Source organism: Bos javanicus, chromosome 14 (assembly GCF_032452875.1).
Source record: "Bos javanicus breed banteng chromosome 14, ARS-OSU_banteng_1.0, whole genome shotgun sequence".
Lineage (NCBI taxonomy): Eukaryota > Metazoa > Chordata > Mammalia > Artiodactyla > Bovidae > Bos > Bos javanicus.
The window spans coordinates 12,561,884-12,584,098 of record NC_083881.1 but is presented as its reverse complement, the minus strand read 5'-3'; the positions used below and the strand labels follow the sequence as shown (position 1 = coordinate 12,584,098).

The 22,215-nt window shown below is 42.9% G+C and overlaps 1 long non-coding RNA gene across 2 annotated transcripts in view; it reads right to left on the bottom strand.

Annotated features, from left to right (window-relative positions):
• Positions 1-414: 414 nt before the first annotated feature.
• The window catches only part of LOC133260343 (uncharacterized), a 30,073-nt gene continuing 8,272 nt past the window's right edge, over positions 415-22,215 (bottom strand). For both annotated transcript variants that reach the window (XR_009740765.1, XR_009740764.1), the window contains exons 2-3: positions 3,471-3,750; positions 415-1,705 (exon numbers count right to left, since the gene is read on the bottom strand). This is a non-coding gene — a long non-coding RNA (uncharacterized LOC133260343). The remainder of the gene's footprint in view (positions 1,706-3,470; positions 3,751-22,215) is intronic.

The following is a 22,215-nucleotide window of genomic DNA, read 5'->3' as shown; positions in this document are numbered from 1 at the left end:
AGAGCCCTGGGCTAAATCCTTAGAGTCTACTGTCTACCTGCAACCCCATGAGGTGGCTGCTGCTATTGCTCCCATTTTCCAAATAAGGAATTGAGGTTTCAAGAGTTGAAATAATTTGCTCTAGAATGTATGTGTAGTGAGTATCAAAGCTATGATTCAAAGTCAGTCCATTTGACTCTTGCCTGGTGACTCAGACTGTAAAGAATCTGCCTGCAGTGTGGGAGACCCGGGTTCAATCCCCGGGTCAGAAAGATCCCCTGGAGAAGGAAATGCAACTCACTCCAGTATTCTTGCCTGGAGAATCTCATGGACATAGGCGCCTGGGGGGTACAGTCCCTGGGGTCGCAAAGAGTTAGACACAACTGAGCAACTAACACACATACTTGTTGCACTGTAAGGACTTGTGTTGTGGAGCCAAGGAGAGCACCAGCTGTGAAACCTGAGAAACTGTAGGAAATGCGTCTCTTTCCCTGGGACCGGATAAGTCCGCGATCTGAAGGTAGCCCATCAAGTCACGTGGCTCATATGAAGAGACCCAAATCATCAGCAAGAGGAACAGATGGATGAGAAGCAGCATCCTCCCAAGTCGTCCTCATCCCTGCTGTATTTACCATCTTCTGCAGTATCACCTCTGTCCCTCGCCAGCAGCTACAGTTGATACCATAGCCGTAATAGCATCCACCAAGATCACTTAGGCAGGCCCCACCAGGACTGACACAGATCATAAGAAATACAGAGTCTCAGGTTCTAGAAGGGGCAAGAGGGGTGGGATCTAGACAAACAAACACAGAGATGCTCACAAGACAAAAGATAACCCTCTAGTTGCCATTCATCCCAATCTCTGTACTTAACATGTGAACTTTCATCTGTATGAGATGTTCTTTTCACCTCCCCTTTATTACACTATACCTCTATCTCCCCCATTGGACGGAAAAAGTGTGTATTACAGGGAGTATGTTTTATTCATCTTCAGGTGCCTTGAACCCAACCCATTGTAGTACCTAGTGAGTGCTCTGTAACTACACAAATGAATACTATTGTTCAACAGAGTCCTGGAACTTCATATTTCTACAGCACTTTCCTGATGCAAAATGCATCTTTGTGCTTCTCAATAACTCTGCAAGTCAAGCAAGGCAGGTTGTATTCCACTTTTTCAGAGAAGAAATCAAGCCTCCAAGATGTCAAGTGACTCGGCCAAGATCACCAGTCAGCAAGGTGTACAGCTGAAAACCAGGTCTTGTTAAACACACAGCAGGAGCATAATAAATACTTATTGGGGAGATAAGGAAGAGAAGAGGAAAAATCAACAGAAAGAGGAAACACAGGGGTGATTTGGATCCAACTCCAGTGCAATAGTCTGACCATCTGCCCATGATAATCTGGCAATATCCATGTTGAGAGACTGAATCAATGATTGTTTTTATAGCCAGAGATAAGTGGACACATTTTCACTTTGATGGATTATCAAACGGCAATTTTAGTAATGTCGTTAGACTGCAGTAGAGATAGAATGCAATTTAGATATGCATATCCTCTTTCTAATCATCATTTATCCATCAGCCTTGGAGGTCAAGTTGAGTTTAATCTTCCTCGATGGCCGTACTTTCGGTTTCCGTCTCCCCATAGTCACAGAACCTCCTGTAACTTCCATTCCAGCACATAATGGGAAAGGCATGTGTCCAGAGTCTAGGAAGGTAGAATGATTCTTTAAAAAAAAAAAAAAAAGACAAGGAAGGTTTGTTTGTAACACTGGTTTTCCTCAGATACCCAGCCTTGTCCACACCTCCATAGATATACCCACTTGAATCTACCGCTGTATATTTTAGGAAACTCCTAATGATTCTGCTAAAGGAGATGGCTGTTTGCATGGAGGTTTTCAGCAGCCTTGACAAGCATGATGTTGGGAATCTTTGGAATCATCTATTTTTTATGTGTAAATAAAGAGTGGGAGGAAAGGAGAGGCATCCATACAATTTTAATGAACAAGATTCTCATTGGTCATCAAAAGAAAACAAAAGACAGCTTAATGGGCACAAGGAAGCTATTTTTCTCATAATTTTGCTGCTCAGCTCTCCTGGGATGAGGAGTGGCTTCTAAACTAAAAAGAAAAAAGAATATATTTTTTTTCTGCCATTTCACTGTCTTTGATCTTGCATTTCCTAAGAAAGAGGCACTTAACCTCAAGTGTCAGATCAATGTCGGAAATGCATGCTTTATTTTAAGATCCTCTTCTAGTGCCTAGACACTCTGTGAATTAGGCCAAATCTGTATCTTCACCTATGAGCTTAAACAAATTCAAACAGTGGGTGGCATTCAAACAACCAATATGCTCCAATCTATTGACTGAATTCAGGCATATAGCTGGATTTTCCATCCACTCAATGAATTATTTTTGAGATAGTAACTATCTTTCAATAGGATGTATTTAACTAAATTTAACCAGTCAGAATGCTTTAAAACCAGTTCACATGTGAACACTAACCAAGTAGACTCTCTATTCACCAAAATAGCAGATTCTCCACCGATTTCTCCTGAAGGGAGGTGAAAGCCCCCTCCAGTTCCAGCAGTCTATCATGAATCTGTTTGAATTCCCTTTCCAAGTGAATGAAGTGTATTATGTTGCCAGAAGGATACTCCATCATCTATAATAAATATTCATCTGCATGTATCATGCACTTGAGCTGCATGACTGATGAACTCCAGCTCCGGAAATGAATGGGAAACTCACTAAGACAAATGTCACCTTTCAGTACTGTTCTTACAGATAAATTGCAGTTAGATTTAAACAAAGTCAGTAATTTCATGCTTTCCAACTGGTACCTGATTCAGTTCAGGCAGCCCCCAACGTGTTGTATAATGATGCTAACACCCAATTTGATCTGTTGGATTCTGGCAAGCTCTCCAGGGAATGGTCAACAATTTCTTCTCAGTGGTCTTATTATTGAAATACAATTATGTTAAGTACACCTGTCCATGTATTTATGCAATCTGGCTAGTCTAAAATTTGGGCAGTTTTCATTTATGGTTGGAAGGCAATGGCACCCCACTCCAGTACTCTTGCCTGGAAAATCCCATGGATGGAGGAGCCTGGTGGGCTGCAGTCCATGGGGTCGCTAAGAGTCGGACATGACTGAGTGACTTTGCTTTCGCTTTTCACTGTCACGCATTGGAGAAGGAAATGGCAACCCACTCCAGTGTTCTTGCCTGGAGAATCCCAGGGACAGGGGAGCCTGGTGGGCTGCCATCTATGGGGTCGCACAGAGTCGGATATGACTGAAGCGACTTAGCAGCAGCAGCAGCAGGAATATACAGATGTACAGCTCTCTTGGAAAGAAATTTGGTCACCATGCCATAAAATTACATTCACCCTTTGACTCAGGAATCCCCCATGGGATTAAATCAAAGTATTTCTAATGGGGTCCACTTACCTCCCAGTCCTCTGGGTTCTTTTTATGGAAAGAAATTCTTACCCTAGAAGACTCTGCTTCTTCTCCTTTCTTGTGCTCTTCTTCATGGAAGGAGAAGACTCAGCTGATGGGTGCATTTGGGAGGGCGGGTCCAATGAGACCCTTCTCACAAGTCACACTCCCTTTCTCCAGGCTGCCTTTCAGGAGGTTTGATTCATTCTATGCTGAGCAAGAAGAGATGTGAAGTTCAACTCAGTGGGGAATGTCTTAGGAAATCCACAGAGCTGATGTTTCTTCTTCTCTGTTCATCTAACTCTAGCATCTCTCTCTTCTTGTGTTGAATCTTATGAAAGGAAGAGAAAAGTTTCATATATTAGTCTTCGTCAAACACCAACAAGCATTAAATGCAAAGACATCCACTGTGGAGTTGTTTATTAACTAACAACGGAAAAACTGTAGGAGCATGATCCACTCCAGGTAATGCACAATGTTAAGCAGCCATTGGAAATAATGTCAACACAATGTTTACAATTTGCTTTAAAATAATAAAGCAAAAAGTGGAAGGATGGATAAAACAATACTGGCAAAACATCAGTAATTGTTAAAGCCACGCGATGAAAATGTTAGTGCTATCCTACTCCCTTCTAAAAATAATCAGTATACAAATGAGACAAGCATCATACTCATTTAACTTCTATGAAAACTATTTGAATATCTATTTTGAAATGAATTTTGGTTCATTTTTTATATACAGTAGTAAGTGGTGTTCTTTACCTGCAGAGAAAGTTTTATAACTTGTAGTAGGATAGAATGGGCAAAGTTCACTGATGTGATTTAGTTCAAAACAGTGTGTACTGAACCATTCAGACGTGGAGAGTGCTATGGAGTGTACGTGCCAAGGTGTTCACTTTATTTACTGTTTCAAGGAAGTAGGAATTGATACCTTCACCTCCAGGCACCTCCCATCCTGCCCCCATTGAAATGTTTCAGGTGTAATTGTCCTTCTAGAAGTTTGTAGAGAACCCTTAAAAATAATGTGTATCTCAATTTAAGTTAACAAATATAAAAGCAAAAGCTTACACACAATTTAACAGTTGTGTTCCTTGTTATCTACCCAAGTTAGTTGACAATTTAATGCTCACAAAAGCTTGCTTGCAAGTATTTATAAGCTGTATTCCAGCATGGAAGCAAATAAGATGTCCTTCAATAGATGAGTGGATAAATACACTGTGATACATTCAGACAGTGGACTATTATTCAGTGATAAAAATAACTGAGCTACCTACCTATGAAAAGACATAGATTAACCTTAAATATATATTGCTAAGTGAAAAAAGCCAATCTGAAAAGGCTATGTATCATATTATTCCAACTATATGACATCCTGGAAAAGGCAAAACTGTGGAGAAGTGAAAAATCAGTGGTGTGGCCAGGGCCTCAGAGGGAGGGAGGAAGGGATGATTACAGGACCACACAGGAGTTTTCAGGCAGTGAAATTATCCTGTTTAATACTGTAATAGTGGGTACGTGTCATCTGTTTGTCAAAACCTAAAATGTACAACACAAAGAGTGAACGCTAATGTAGACTGTGAACTTCAGTTTATAATAATATACCAACATCCGTTCATCATCTGTAACAAATATACCATACTAAAGCAAGAAGTTAATAATACACTATGAGTGGGAGTGGGGAGAAATAAGGAACTCTCTACTTTCTGCTCAGTTCCATAGACCTAAAAATGTACTTGAAAACGGTTTAGTAATTTTTTTAAGTGATAATTCTACCATGATGGCTGTGATATCAACTCTGCAACAAAACACAGAGAGGTGACATCAAGTAGTTAAGAGGATGATGGAGTCAACCAGCGTGACTATCAGAGCATTGCTTCTCTGATACATTCCTTTCATGGCCAAGGCCAAAAGAAGTCCTCAGTGACATCTGAGATTTTGCCTCCTTGGATTCTGCCACCTCCTCCAGTTCCTTGAACTCTGGGGAAAACGTACACATTTGGGAATAAGTCACAGTGCAAAGCATTCGAAAGATATAAAACCAGACAACTCAGATATTCAACAAAAACATCTAATTGATGATACCAATATTACCTAGTAAGAATAAGCAGCGACATCAAACTGCTTACGTAGTACTGAATTCATAAAGGGAAACACAAGGACAGAAAATCTTCTGGGCATGAAAAAGTGATGAGAGTGTGTTCTGAATTGAGTGTTAATATCTTATTCAGGACACCTGTGGTCCTAAAAAAATCATTATGTGTGCAATTTAATGGCAATTACAGTTAAAACTGCACTTGAAAATGTAACAGGGGAGAAAAAGAGGACAGGAAGAAAAATTCAAACTGAGAGTTGTGATGTCAAGATGCTGGGCTGTGTGTGATGACAGCATGTCAAGACCTGGTTTCGATCCCTGGGTTGGGAAGATCCCCTGGAGAAGGGAAAAGCCTACCCACTCCAGTGTTCTGGCCTGGAGAATTCCAGGGACTGTATAGTCCATAGGGTCGCAGAGTTGGACACAACTGAGCGACCTTCATTTTCACTTTCATACAACTTGGACTATTTAAGTGTATTTTGGGGGGAAGTTGATCATCAGTCATTTGATTGTTAAACGATGATTCTATATAGGCACTATGCATTCTTAAGAATTGAATCCTTTGTATGGCAAACATCTTCTATGTTTCAGGCTCAAATGTACCATGAGGAAATTAAGCCCAGAAGTTTGCTGAAGTCCTGTTGTTTGCAGAACCGGTACTAAACTGTAAAGCTCAGTTCTTAATTCTATTCTTGGGAAAACATTTTTCACACGTACTGCACCAGTCCTCGTTGAAACACCTGTCTACAGACCGTACTAGATCGTTAGTCACGTTCTTCTGATTCATTTCTATGTCACGGTACTTAACATGGTCCCTGACATATAACAGTTGCCCAGTAAATGAACAAATGATTTCTATTCAGTAATACCCCTGTCTTGTCTTTGAGTCGATTCCTCATCAAGAACTGCCGAAACTTTGACATCTGGAATGATCTCACCTCATATTTTTTAGCATCTTCCCAAAAAACACAATACAAGCCAAGTATACTGTCAATAAATTGATTGATGTTTGAAGAGAACTTTTAAAGCTGACCAACTTACCAATTCATTTGGCCTCATTGTCAATCGCTGCCCTTGAACATTTTAAACCCTACAGAATTATAATAATGCTTCACACTACTATGCTCCAGACTGGGGCATTTTATGTACAATTTCTTAATCATCACAGTTCCATGCAGTAAGTATCACTCATGCCTCTATTTCCTAGTTGAGTAAAATGAGGCACAAAAGAGCTAAATCCAAAGTTCACAGGAGCTAAGGTGTAAAAAAGCAATTCAAACACAGACCCCAGAGTCCAAGTTCATAGACATCCCTTTAGTCATACCTGGTCCTTACAAGTAAGATCTTGGGAGACACCCTGATGCTAGAAAAGATTGAAGGCACAAGGAGAAGAGGGCAGCAGAAGATGCGATGGTTAGATGGAGTCACTGACTCAATGGACATGAATTTGAGCAAACCCTGGGAGATAGAGGAGGAAAGAGGAGCCTGGTGTGCTATGGTCCAGGAGGTCTTAAAGTGTCTAGCGATTGAATAACCACACCAAGATCTTCCCTCTTGTAGAATTTTCAGGACGGGGGTAAAAATTTTATCCACAAAAGATCCTGGTATGTTTCTGTGATTACCAGATAAATTTAACTGGCATTCTAGTATATTTCATCCTGGTTTCCATACAGCATGAAATCTGCCAATGTGCTGCCATACTATTTGACTTAACATTGACACAGAGAGATGAGAAGTCAGATCACAGAGGTAACACTGTCTTGATTTCCAGACAGATGAAGTCTGGCAAACAATGTATTTTTCCACTCAACACTGACGCCAACTCCAAAAATTTCTGAAGCTGGCAGGAAAATGGCAAAACAAAATGTAAACATTGTCAGTGCTTTTAATAAATGATAGTTCATAAAACCTGAAAAGATTATAGCTCAGAAACTTAACCTCCTGTGTTTCCTATTATTTAATAATTTATTGTATGGAATCCATTGACCTTTCAGTGGGCTTTTTTTTTAGAGGAAGCTGGAGCGTTAATTATGGTTTAGCTACTTTATCGAGCAACATTAGCATACAAATAGGACATCAATAACCAATTACAATCTCCATCTTGGCAAAGTAGGTCTCTTCCAGAGCCTCTGTGACTGCTAAGTCAGCCACTTAAAGGTCTCAGAGCTTAATGATGGTGGTGTTCAGGGCACTTCTCAATTGACCCCCAGGGACTGTCTCCAACCTGATGTCTATAACATCCTGTTCCTCCCTCTGGCCAAACAGGTCCACCTGCTACAACCAAACAGAGTCTGTGCTCACCAGCCAGTTCCTTATCTCATGCTAACCCAGTTCATGCCATCTCTAACCCTTTGATTTTTTGGCTCCATGCACCTCCTCTCCCATTCTTCATTCATTCAAGATGTTTATTGGATCGTGGCTAATACCAGTCACTGGGTGACTTTGGGGAAACACCAGAAACGAAGTAGACATGAGCCCTCTCCCCACCCACGGGCTACAGGTTCAGTGAAATTTCTCTCTAAAGAACTAGGTAGTGAATATTGCAGCCTCTGCAAGGCCATACAGGGTCTACCCCAACTACTCAGTTACGCTGTTGCGGTGAGAAAGTGGCCACTGACAATACATAAATGAATGACTGCGGCTATATTCCAGTGAATCTTTAATTGCAGACAACAGGTAGGATGCTGGACTTGGCCTTGAGGACAGTTTGCTAGCCTCTGCCTTAAAGCCTGGACTCTTGAGTCAGAGAGAGCTGGATTAGAAGTCCAGCCACGCTGCCCACCACTGTGTGACCTTCTACAAGCTGCTCTGTTTCTCTGCATCTCAGTGTTCTCATCTGTGAAATGGGAATAATGAAACAATCCATCGCAAGGGCCTTGAACAATGTCTTTCACCTGTGTCTCTTAACCTGTTCATAACCAGTCTTCCGTCCCTGACTCTGTTTCTACCACGCTGATCTGCTTTCTGAGCCCAGGGCCATCCTGATGTGGTCCCCAATGCCCAGGATTCTCTCCTCCCTACTTAGCACATGCTCAGCTCCCACCCACCAGAGTCCAATTTCCAGTTTCCTCTAAGGGGCTTGCTATGCCATCCCATCTAAAAGTCCCTCATGCACACAGGAAAATATGCCACCAGTCGTCTGCTGTCTCTGCCCCTCATTTCTCTCTTTTGGAGCACTTAACACAACTTGTGTTTGCTTAATTCTTCATTTTATGTCCGTCCACCAAAGTGTCAGTACTTTGAGCACAGAGGCTTCACCATTGTGTCTCCAGCATCTAACCCAGGGAATACCATGAATCACCAATCAAATAAATATTTGTGTCACTAATAAATAAATCAATAAACATCAGTGGGTAAATGCATCTCTGTCAAGGAAGTGGCCTGGTGTTTTCCCTTTCCCACTGTGACATCAAGTGTGGTAGACCACAACTTACGTTTCTTAAAAAACTTTATCTCCTTTAATATTGATTCTACCTTATTGCATGGCTTTTTTTTAGATTTCTGGAATGATTAAATTACTGACTGCAGCATTTAATTTGAGTGTGCCCTCAACATCCCATGCTGAGTTACCTCTAGTGTTCCTAGGGCTATCTACTTATTTATTTCTGGTGAGATTCAAGGACCAGAAGGATCAAGGCATGAAAAGTGGAGAGCCCTAGGTTCTGCTACCAGTTCTCTCCAATTAGTTGCATGACCTTGGACAATTCAAGTTACCTCTCTGAGCTCTGCTTCTTTTACTCCGAAGGAAAACCATGGACAGTTTTAGCAACAACAGTTGAATACTCTCTGAAGCATCCTTGAGCTGTGGAGCCACTGGTGTGGGCAGATAAAAGTAAATAAGAAGAATATTTGAACACCCCTGCTTCTTAGGAACAAACTGATTCAAAGCACTTATACCAATGCTATCCAATCTTGTAGAGTTCTCAGCCAGAATGGACTTTCCGAGGCCAAGCCAGTCTCTGAAATGATTAATTATTGTAACAGCAGAAAGGTAGTTGAAGAAGCGACAGATGGCCTGTGTGAAATCGTCTAGAATCACCTGCTATGAAATTAATTCCACGTCTTGGAGGCTTGGGGCTCAGAACACTGTGCAAAAAACTGTGACTGTTGATAAATCGTGTGTGTTTGTGTGTCAGCCTCTCTGCAAACACCTAAATAATATATGTTGCATCATGTTTCTTTCCCCCATCTCGTTTTAATACATTATCACTTATAGAAAACTGTGGGGAACTGTGGAACATCAATCAAGCCATTAATTCCTGAGATTATGCTAATGAGATGCCTGGAGTGTTTGTTTCTGAGAATAGCTGCTCCCCTGGGGGAAGGATGCTCTCCGAGTTCCCCAACTCAGGCCTCCCTGCTTCCATCAGGAGCCGGCGCCATGGTGTTCTTAAAAGGGCACCCAGCACGTCGGCGCTGGCATGGGAAGGGTTTACCCAGCCAGACAACAAAAGCCAACAGCTTCCCTGGCAAACTGCAGATGAAATGGGAACATTGGAAACACGAAGGGGAGAAAGATGTGAGAAACCAGCTAATGAGCTTAGAAAACCTCTGCCAGTTTTGCTGGGGAGCAGAGTGGAGGAGGAAGACAGAAATGAAAGAAAGCCTCCCCAGAGAGATGCTCCGTCAGCTGGGATGGCAAGAGGGGACCACAGCAGCCGTGAATTCTATCCATGCAGAAGTGAGAGGGATGAAACTGAAGCCAAAGGAGAAAATCTCAATTATATTGATAGTAACTGCCACTCACTAGGCACTGATTGGCTGCTATACCACAAGGCTGCATGTCGCTGCAAGTGCGTCACCTCTGCTTATATCAACAGGGATTGCAGGGTGATACAAGGTTGCCCGGCTGTGAGGAGCTACGCTGTTCCTCAAACTCAGGGATGCTGGAGTCCAGAGTTTATGCTCATTCTGTTTTGTGTATCATATACATATTACAGATGTGAGAGATGGACCATAAAAAAGGTTGAGCACCGAAGAATTGATGCTTTTGACTTGTGGTGCTGGAGAAGATTCTTGAAAGTCCCTTCGACAGCAAGGAGATCAAGCCAGTCAATCCGAAAGGGAACCTACCCTAAATATTCATTGGAAGGACTGGTGCTGAAGGTGAACCTCCAGTACTTCGGCCACCATGAAGAGCCGACTCATTGGAAAAGACCCTCATGCTGGGAAAGATTGAGGGCAAAAGGAGAAGTGGGCGACAGAGAGTAAGATGGGTGGATGGCATCACTGACTCAATGGACGTGAGTTTGAGCAAGCTCTGGGAGATAATGGAGGACAGAGGAGCCTCGTGTGCTGCAGTTCACAGAGTCACAAAGAGTTGGATATGGCTTAAAAACTGATCAAGAACAAGAGAAACAGAAAATGTATTTAATGATCAGCATCTTTAAAATGCTTCAAAAGGAAAATCACAGACTAGCTAAGAGCAGCAAAAGGGACCAGTGTGGTGAGGGGCAGTTCTCTATCTTGACTGTGGTAATGAATGAATGGAATCTACATATGTGATACAATTGCTCAGAACTGCAGACACACGTGTACACTCAGGAAGGCAAGAAAAATGGGTGAAGTCCAAATAAACTGCAGGTTGAACCAATGTCAACTTCCTGGCTTTGATATGGTATTTTAGCTGTGCAAAATGTTACCGTCGGGGGAAACTGGGTGTTGGGTATAGGAAATCTCATTTGTTACAGACTGAATGTTTGTATTCCTCAAAATTCATATGCTGAAGCCTTCAGCCCCAATTCAATAGCACCTGGAGGTGAGACCACCGGGACTTGATTGTGTTTTGATTAGGTCAGGAGGGTGGGGCCCTTGTGATGTGATTGGTGTCTTTATTAAAAGAGGAAGGCACACCAGAGCTTCCTCTCTCTTTCTTTCTCCCTCCCCACTTCGTTCTTTCTCTCCCTGCTCCCCACACCTCCCACTATGTGAAGACACAGTGAGAAGGCAGCCACCTATAAGCCAGGAACCAAATTTCTCAGCCACTTGATCTTGGGCTTCCAGAACTGTGAGAAATAAATGTCAAGTTTTCCTTTGTGTCAGCCTCCACTTATTCCTGTCCCCACTACAGCCTTTGCTTCCCTCTTCTTATCGGTACATAGATCAGCAGTAAGAATCACAAGAAATTTAATCTATAAACGCAAAGATGGTAAATTTGACTCCATAAAATATATTTTTTTACACAGACACCATAACCTACATGAAAAGATAATGCATACAGTAGAAGAAAAAGTTGCAATACATATAAACAGAATGAATAATCCAGAATGTATAATCATATATAGAAGACATGTGTATATCCAGAATATATGAGATACTCCTAGGTAACCAACAGGATAATAATAAACAACCCAATCAAAACTGAGCAAAGAATAAGAAAAGTCAATGGAAACACAATTGGTCAATAAACACAAATAAAGATGTTCACCCTGACTAACAATCTGTGAAATATGATTTTTTTTATTCCACTATAGTTGATTTATAATATTATATCAATTTCAGGTGTAGAATATAATGATTCAATATTTTTATAGATTATATTCCATCTAAAGTTATTATAAAACAAAGGCTGTATTTCCCTGTGCTATATAATATATCATTTTAACTTATTTATTTTATACAGAGTAGCTTATAACTCTTAATTCCCTAATCCTATCTCATGCCTCCCTCCATCCTTCCCTCCAGTGGTAATTTCCCTCTAGTTTTTTGGTTATTATGCCACTTCCCTCATAGCTCAGTTGGTAAAGAATCCGCCTGCAATGCAGGAGACCCTGGCTCAATCCCTGGGTTGGGAAGATCCCCTGGAGAAGGGAAAGGCTACCCTACTCAGTATTCTGGCCCGGAGAATTCCATGGACTGTATAGTCTATGGGGTCACAAAGAGTCAGACGTGACTGAGCTGTTTTCACATCACTTCACAGTCAATTAACGTAGGGATATCAGACAGAAAAATGCCAGGGGCAAAAGCATCCCACAGTTGTCGGGCTCAGACATATGCAACGTTTCATTTGACCTTGACTGTAACCATAACCAGTGAAGGTCATCGTTAGACCCACTGTACAGAAGGGAAAAAGTAAGATAGCCAGAGGAACAGTCACATGACAAGATACAGACCCATGAAAGGGAAGAGGTGGAACATAAACTCAAGGCTACTGACTCCAAAACAAGAGTCATTTCTTAAGCCTTATTACAGCAACTTCATTTCCAAAAGCACCTCTCCTTTCTGATCAATGATATCTTCCACTTTTTATAGTTCAAACAGTTGATTCACTAATAAGTTTCAACTTCTCCCCGAACCCAAGCAAGGACTTTTCTCCTTCTTGACAGCGGAGTTCAGCCTAGCCCCACTTAGCAAGCAAGATGCTTCATTCTCCAGATCAATAGCACAAACACACCAGTTAGGAGGCAGGTACTGTAGACTCCAGTCAGAGTTCCCTTATTAATCTGCTGGATGGCTCATTTCGTTCTGCCTTAGTTTCATCAGGAATCATCTCCAAACGGGAACTCCAGCCCTTAACCATCTCATAGGGTTGTTGTGAAGACAAACTGAGATAACATATGCAAAGCATTTTGTAAACATTACAAGCACTATACAAATTTAGGCGTCATTATTATAAAGGCAATAAAAGGATTGATCTGATAAATGGTGAGCATGTTTTCATTCCTGCGTAGTTTCCAAGAATGGCAGTAATTGCACTTGGCAGACAAATCCGCGGCAGTTAACCAAAGCCGAGAGTATTGGAGAAAGGCACAAGTTGGCCAAATCCAAATGATTTTAAAAGACTCTATAAAAATAAACACGTATTCCAATATAATTAATTCCAGTTCCGTCAATCCTGCCTGCTACTTGCAGCAATGTGGCTTGTTATGAAGCAATTATCCTTTGAATCCTTTTAATCCCTTCTGACCATTTTCAGCTTTAATTGTCTTGCTGGGTTTGAAAGTTGTTATAGTTCAAATACAGCCGATTAGCACAGGCCTGGCCATCTCGTGATGATTCTCGTGCAAAGAACACTCCTTGAAATCCCTGGTGGACTTTGCTCCAGATTTATCCGAGTAACCAGAGTTTACATTCTCAGGTGCTGTTTGGGGGAGGAAGGGCCAGTACAGACTCAAGAGAAAGCACCAGGAGCAGTGGGCCATGTTCACTGGGGCTCCACAAAAGTGCACAAAACCCCTATAATGCTAGTGTCCCAGGGTATCTGGGCAGGATGCAAGCCCTTGTCACTGGAGATGTTTAAGCAGATGACAGGGGAAGGATCTGAGCATCTAGTTTGGGGTGTGGAGAAGCAGGAAGGTGCCCCTAATGATCACAAACATTTCTCCCTTCCCTTAGGGTCTATGATCCAATGTGATTTGGTGAGGCAACAAATATAGCAGAGAAAAATGGTGGAGAGCTTAATAAGAGTCTCAGCGTCAGATCTGCCATCTACTAACTGAAAACGTAAGATTCAGAGCAAGAGGGTACATCTCTTCAGGGTTTGTTCCATTATGATAGGAACAGTTGGTATTTAACCTCTTCGTGCCTTAATATCCTCATCTGGAAAGTGATAATAGTAGTATTCACGTCGTAAAGTGGACCTGAATATTGAATGAGTGAGAATATGTAATACATTAAGCACAGTATCTAGCACCTAAGTGCCCAGTCCTGAAATCATCTCATCGCCATCAATCTATTCTCTCTTTCAGTGGCATTATAATTGCTGTTCCTACTTCTGGCCCAGCCCCTGGCCCCCTGCCCTCTGTCCTCCACATTGCTGCTGGATGCTCTCTCTAAGTACAAGTCCAATCCTCTTCTTCAGTTGAATAAAGCCCTTCTGTGGTTGCCCAGCACCTACAGGATAAAGCCCATGTTCCTGCTGTCGTGGTTCATTTGCTAAATAGTTGTCCAGCTCTTCAAGAACCCATGAACTGCAGCATGCCAGGCTTCCCTGTCCTTTACTATTTCTGGGAATTTGCTCATGTCCATTGAGTCAGTGATGCCATCCATGTTCCTGAGCCCAGTGGATAATGCTCTTGAGTAATGCCCCTCTCTCATCATTATCATTCCTTCCCTCCTTCCTCCCACCTCCCTTGCAGTTTTTTTCCCAACCACTCATTGCTCTCCAGGTCTCCAGTGCCTGCCACACAGTAAGCGCTTAATGCATGCTAGCTGTCTGATTTTTAAGTCAATGATCTTGGCACATCATTGGGATACTTACAGAAGGAGTTTAAGTATTAGGAAAAGTATGAATCTAAATCTCAGTTCTTCCGGGTGGCACTGGAAAAGTGTCTTAACCATTTTGAGCTTTCATTTCTTCATTAGGAAGAGATGGGAATGATAATTCCTTTGTCGTAGATTAATGATGAAGAATATGTGGGATAACCTGTGTGTTGGTTCTACTGTGATGCTTGGCACACAGTGGGAGCTCTGGAACTGCTGGCTTCCCTCCTTTCATCCAAGTCTTCCCTGGAGCCAATAAGCAGAGCATCACCAGGAAAGACCTAAACACCCAGAGCAGCTTCACTTGGCAACAGATTTGACTGTAGAAATACTCAGTGGTCAATGACCGATACAGGCACTGACACAGACGAGGAGCACAGACGGGGCTCCCGTTTGGGGGCAGTTTAGTTGCACTTGAAAGACCTCAAGCCAGACCTGAAGCAGGCTATCACTGGCAGGCTCTCACAGGGCATGAGTTTGAAAATCTAATCCTTCCCCAAATTGGGGAGAATTACGCAAGCTTGCCATTTCCCTCACTAAAAGGCCATCAAGAATGAGGGAATGGAGATTTCCCTGGTGGGCTAGTGGCTAAGACTCCTCACTCCCAATGCAGGGGGCCTGTGTTCAATCCCTAGTTGGGGAACTAGATTCTACATGCTGGCACAGCCAAATAAATAAACATAAACAAACATTTTAAAAAAGAATGAGGGAATGATGTCAGTGACCCCTTCAGGGACTTCCTGATGAGTGAAGAAATTCAGACCACATTGACGAAGGACATACTCTAAGACATCACCCTACATGCCACCCTAGCCAGCTATCTTATTCAAATCTGGAATAAAGAGCAAATTATAAAAAGACTAATGCTAATGCTAAGTCACTTCAGTCATATCCACTCTTTGCAACCCTGTAGCCCACCAGGCTCCTCTTTCCATGCGATTTTCCAGGGAAGAACACTGGAGTGGGTTGCTATGTCCTCCTCCAGCAGATCTTCCAGTCTCATGGATCAAACCTGAGTCTCCTGCATTGGTGCTAACCACTAGCACCACCTGGGAAGGTGATTATGCTACTTTAAGGCACCACCCTACATGCCATCCTACACAGCTATATTATTATTCAAATCTGGAATAAATAACAAATTATAAAAAGACTACTTGCCTGATACTTTTGGGATCACTCCAGGTTGGTGGCATCCAAGGGTGCTATGTGTTCTAAATCCATCATCGGCCACAAACCCACCCTTACCATTGGGTGCACCCACTGCCCCACCCTCTTCCAGATCCTTCCCTCCCATTGTATGTATGTTGGATAGACTCCTTTTCCCTTCAAGGTTGATTTTGACACAGATTTTAATTTTATTTCTCCTGGTCATAAGGATTATATGGGAAAGCATGAAGCTTGACTTGTCTACATTACAATACTCCTGGGGGCTTATGTGGTACCTGAACTCCCATTCCCTTTCCTGAGAAAAGCCTGGAATTTGGGGAAATGGAAGAGAGAATGGGTGAGAGAGTTAAGAAGAAGAAGAAAGGAAGAAATGAAAAGGACAAAGCAGGGAGGGAAGAAAGGGGAGGAGGGAAGGAAAAAGGGGAGGAAGTTCACCGAATTTTGACTCTGAGGCAAAGAGTACCACATGCATGTAAGTCATTGGAAGCTCTTTGTAATGGAAATTCTAATAATATTATTTGACTTTCATAAACAATGGCATATATTAATTGAACTAAACTAATATACGGTTTTAACTGTCCAGACGTGACTGGGCACCCATGTACAGATGCAGACACTGAGACGAAGATGCAGCAACTTTCCTAACACTCTACCACTGGATGAAGAAGCAGGGAATCTAACCCAAGTCTTCTGAGATCAGGATTTTAGCTCTTCCCTCACCTAGAAGAGGGTATTTGTGTGACTTCTTACTTGATCCGCTGCCTTGTTCCCAAAAGGATTTAATGCCCCTTCTATAGCTTTTTCTCAGTCTCAGAATCCCAGATTTTCCCACTGCGTCATCCCTGCAAGGAAGAGCATATGATTGCACTCAAGGTCAGACCACTTGATCCCTGTGTAGAAGGAGCACCCCTTGCTGAGGTCAAGGTTGCCACCCTCAGACACTGAGTGGGGCCCATGTCAATGTGACCATGAACATCAGAATCTGGGGCAGAATTTCCCGAGTCCCTTTCTGAGCTATTTCCTCCCTGATTCTCCTCCACCTGGAGTCACCCAGAAGGTTTCCTCTCCAGAAGTTAAGACTAAAATTTGGAAGAAAAGAAGATAGAGATTATTGGGAAGATCCACCAGCATAGAAAATAACACCTACTCCAGTATTCTTGCCTGAGAAATCTCAAGGACAGAAGACTCTGATGGGTCACAGTCCAGGGGGTCAAAAAGAGTTGGACATGACTGAGTGACTAAAATAACAACAGCAATTCAAAAATCTACACTGGTAGTTCTGAAACCCCAATATCCATACAAATACCTGACATCTTGATAAAATATAGGTTCTCATCCAGCCCATCTGGGATAAAGCCTGAGATTTTGCATTTCTAATAAGCTTCTAGAGCTTGGATACTGAGCTGTGAGCCAAAATTTGAAAAGCAAAAGTCTACACAACTCATGATTATTTCAATTCAAAGATGCCCAGTAGACTTCCATTTCTGGCCAGGGACCAGATTTACCTTCCAAATGTAAGTTAAAAGAAAATAGGCAAAGCAATAATTTTCAAGATGTTGGCTATCAGGCAGTGAAGGTCAGTGATTCCTGGGAGGTGGAAAATCAACAAGGTGAGGCCTTGTATTTGCCCCAGCTTATTGCCTGGAGAGAGCTTCCAGGTCCTAGTGCATGGAGGGACAAGCCAGGTGGAACCTGGTGCCCCTCCAGAGTTGAGGAGATGGAGCCGAGAATCCAGAGAGAACAGGGTGGCTAGACTTTGCAGGACTGAGGACCAGGGAGGAAAGATCTACACAGAGTAAGAAACCCAAAGGACTGTAAGTAACCCAGAATTCCCTGTGAGTATTCAGCAAAATATAATTTAGGTCTTGTTTAAGGAGACTCCCCAAGTCCAGAGGAAGAACCACTTGCAAAGACTGGTGGGAACAACCCACAGCACACAGCGCTCTTATGGAATCAGAAAAAGTGCCCATTAGCACCAGCCAGACTAGAAAACTCCATAACTCATGGGACATTGCGTGGAATACTCAGAAAGGTTTTGCTTCACTGGGGGAACATTAGCCCTTCACTAAATACAGCTCTAGTCCCACCTAAAAACTCTTAAAAGCTAGACCTAAAAGAATCAAGTTATTTCCAAGGAACTTAACTGCATCCCAGGACCACACTCAAGAGTATTTATAGTAAAACAAAGCTATCCAACACAGAACAAGATAATACTACATTCACTATGTCTGGCATGTGATCAAATATTATCAAAAATTACCAGTCAGACAAAGAAGCGGGAAAATATGACCTCTACTGAGGAGAGAAAGCATTAAGTCGAAGCAGACCCCAGGGACTTCTCTGATGGTCCGCCTACCAGTGCAGGGAAAATGGGTTCAATCCCTGGTCAGGGAGGATCCCACATGCCATGGAACAACTAACCCAGCTGTGCACTGCAGTTGCACAGAAGCCTGACTGCCCCAGGGCCCATGCTCCACAGCAAGAGAAGCCACCACAATGAGAACCGCCCACAGTGAGACTAGAGAGCAGTTCCCCTTTACCACGACTAGAGAAAGTCTGCATGCAACAACAAAGACCCAGCACAGACAAAAATGATTAGTAAATGAAGAGTTTTTAAAAAGCAGACCCCAAACTGACACACATACTAGAATTAGCAAACAAGAATATGAAGGATTTCAGTAACTGCACTCCCCTTTATGTAAATTTTTAGAAAATGCAAACTAACACCAAGTAGAGCAGAGAGCAAAGAGAGGAGAGACTCCAAGGAGACAGGATATCTGGGGGACTGATGGATATGTTCATTACTATAGCTGTGATGATGGTTTCATGGACGTAAGTGAAAATGTAACAAACGTATAATCTAACTGGGCCGATGTATTGTGTATCAGTTATACCTCAATAGAGCTGATTGAAAAAGAAAAGATGCCTGACCCACTGGAAATAGTGTCAGATGAGAAAAGAAACGAAAGCAAAGAGATACATAAGATCGTGTAGGGGGAACCTGAATCTTGGGTGCAGAATCCTGCTCCCCAAACCCTTTATCCTTTATTGCCAGAATCAGACTTTGATCTGCCAGAGTTCAGCAGAAACAAAGCAGACTGAGAAAATGCTGAGAACAGATCAATGTGCTATAGCCTCAGGTAAAATCCAAAGTATCCGGGCAGAGCCGGTCTCCTCAGAGATGTGTACGACCAAAAAATTTGGATGACTTATTTAGAAGAAATACATACACACACCATACACACACACACACACACACACACACACACACATACACACACACAAGCTTAAAACAGTGCCAGCAATCAGTGTGAGAAGATGAGAATACATTTAAAACCAACCAATCATTCTGTGCCTCTGATCCTACTGATATGACAGCCAGTGGCAGGTGGAAGATAGAAATGTGAGTTGAGAAACCAAAGAGGTCTCAGTAAGTCAAAGGGTTGGACCAGAAAGAGGACAGGAGAGGAGGCTGAGCGGGGTAACAGCAAGGGAAAGATCGAGCAGACCTGTGTTCATTTCACTGCCCGGAGGTGCTGCTGAAACGACCAATGGATGAGCATCCGAGGACTTCCCTGGTGGCCCAGTGGTCAAGGTTCCACCCTTCCACTGCAGGTAGGGCAGGTTCAATCCCTGATCAGGGGACAAAGATTCCACATGCCTCCCAGCCAAACGAAACAGAAGAAGAAGAAGGGTATAATTTGCAAAGCATTTTCACATCCATGGTGTCATTTGATTTTCATCTTTTGCTGCGCTTAGTCATGTCCAACTCTTTGTGACCCCATGGACTGTAGCCTACCAGGCTCCTCTATCCATGGGGATTCTCCAGGCAAGAATACTGGAGTCGGTTGCCATGCCCTCCTCCAGGGGATATTCCCAACCAAGGGATCGAACCTAGGTCTCCCACATTGCAGGCAGATTCTTTACCATCTGAGCCAGCAGGGAAATCCAAGATACTGGAGTGGGTAGCCTATCTCTTCTCCAGGGGATCTTCCTGACTCAGGAATTGAACTAGGGTCTCCTGCATTGCAGACAGATTCTTTACCAGCTGAGCTACCAGAATAGCCCTTGGTAAAATGGTAGAAAACAAAGAACTAAAGAGCCTCTTGGTGAAAGTGAAAGAGCAGAGTGAAAAAGTTGGCTTAAAATTCAACATTCAGAAAACTAAGATCATGGTATCCGGTCCCATCACTTCATGGCAAATAGATGTGGAAACAGTGACAGACTTTACTTTTTTGGGCTCCAAAATCACTGCAGATGGTGACTGCAACCATGAAATTAAAAGACACTTGCTCCTTGGAAGAAAAGCTATGACCAACCTAGACAGCATATTAAAAAGCAGAGACATTACTTTGCCAACAAAGGTCCGTCTAGTCCAAACTACGGTTTTTCCAGTAGCCATGTATGGATGTGAGAGTTGAACTATAAACAAAGCTGAGTGCTGAATAATCGATGCTTTTAAACTGTGGTGTTGGAGAAGACTCTTGAGAGTCCCTTGGACTGCAAGGAGATCCAACCAGTCCATCCTAAAGGAAATCAGTCCTGAATATTCATTGGAAGGACTTATGCTGAAGCTGAAACTCCAATACTTTGGCCACCTGATGCGAAGAACTGACTCATTTGAAAAGACCCAGATGCTGGGCAAGATTGAAGCCGGGAGAAGGGACGTCAGAGGATGAGATGGTTGGATGGCATCACCGACTCAATGGACATGAGTTTGAGCAAGCTCTGGGAGTTGATGATGGACGGGAAGCCTGGCGTGCTATAGTCCATGAAGTCTCAAAGAGTCGGACATGACTGAGTGACTGAACTGAACTGAGAGGAAAAAAACACAGTGTTCTGGAAAAATGAAGCATGACCTTCATCTTAACATGCTTCATTTTTCTCAGCATTCTGTGCTTTTTTTCTCTACCATTTTACTAAGGTATATATTTCACAGGTAAGGAAAAAGAGGCACCAAAAGCTTTTGAGGTGTCTTAACCCAGGTCACTGGAAAAGGAAACAGCAACACACTCTAGGATTCTTGTTTGGAAAATCCCATGGACAGAGGAGCCTGGCGGGCTACAGTCCATAGGGTCACAAAGTGTCAGACGAGACTGAGCAACTGAACAACAGCAAGCCCAGTTCGGATGCCTGGTTAGCCACAGACCCAGGACTTGTGCCCCATTTTCCTGGGACAGCTCTTCCTTGCTTTCACTTATGTACAACCCTGTCTTTCTACCCACTGCCTTCACAGAAAGCTGAACTGCAGTTGTTTGCCACTTTACTAAGGTTGGTGAATACTGGAGCACTTGCCCAACTTAAAATAATCCCTTTAATTTTTTCCACCCCCTCCCATCCAAACAAAGGGCTCCCACCAACCATACTTGATGCTTGCCCCTGCCTTGGTGAATTGAACCAGCTATGTGCTTCTGGCTCAAGCTGAGCTGATCAGATTCTCTGCCTTAATAATTTGGAGTTACACTGTGCAAACATCTTTCCTCGGTGTGGCCAGAGCTGTCACATGTCTACTTGGAAGCTTCGTCGTAGGTAATAATAATGTGGAAATCGTCACAGTGATGCTTGCCAAGTATTTCCAGCTCCCTGATTTTGGGGCAGGAGGCAAGATTGCATTTTCTAGGCCCCTTGTGATTGGGTGGGTCCCTGTGCCTGGTGCTGCTGATGAGTCGTGAGTGGATTTGCCACTTGTACTTCTGGGCAGGCTCATTTAATCACCGCTTCAGGACCTTCCAAATTTCTCTCTCCCTCTCCCTCAGAGGCCAGAAATATTTGGCTGCTTTCTCAGCCTGGGTTCCAAAGCAAAGAATTATGGGGTGGAGCTCCCAGCCAACTCACAGTGGATATGCAGTGTGAGCAAGTACAAAACACTTCTACGGATAAATCACTAAAGCTTTGGAGCTGTTTGTTAATGCAGCATAACCTAGCCCATTCTGATGGATAATTATAGAAATAAGAGTAACCCTCATAAACCAATAAGCTTTGGGGGTTGAAACTGCAGCATAACCTAGACCAAGGGATAGCAAAGTATAGCTTGTGGGTTGTAGTTTTAGAAATAAAGTTTATTGCAACCCAGCCATGCTGATTTATTTACATATTGTCTATGGCTTCCTTCTGGAGAAGGCAATGGCCACCCACTCCAGTACTCGCCTGGAAAATCCCATGGACAGATAAGCCTGGTAGGCTGCAGTCCATGGGGTCGAGAAGAGTCGGACACGACTGAGCAACTTCACTTTCACTTTTCCCTTTCATGCATTGAAGAAGGAAATGGCAACCTACTCCAGTGTTCTTGCCTGGAGAATCCCAGGGATGGCGGAACCTGGTGGGCTGCTGTCTATG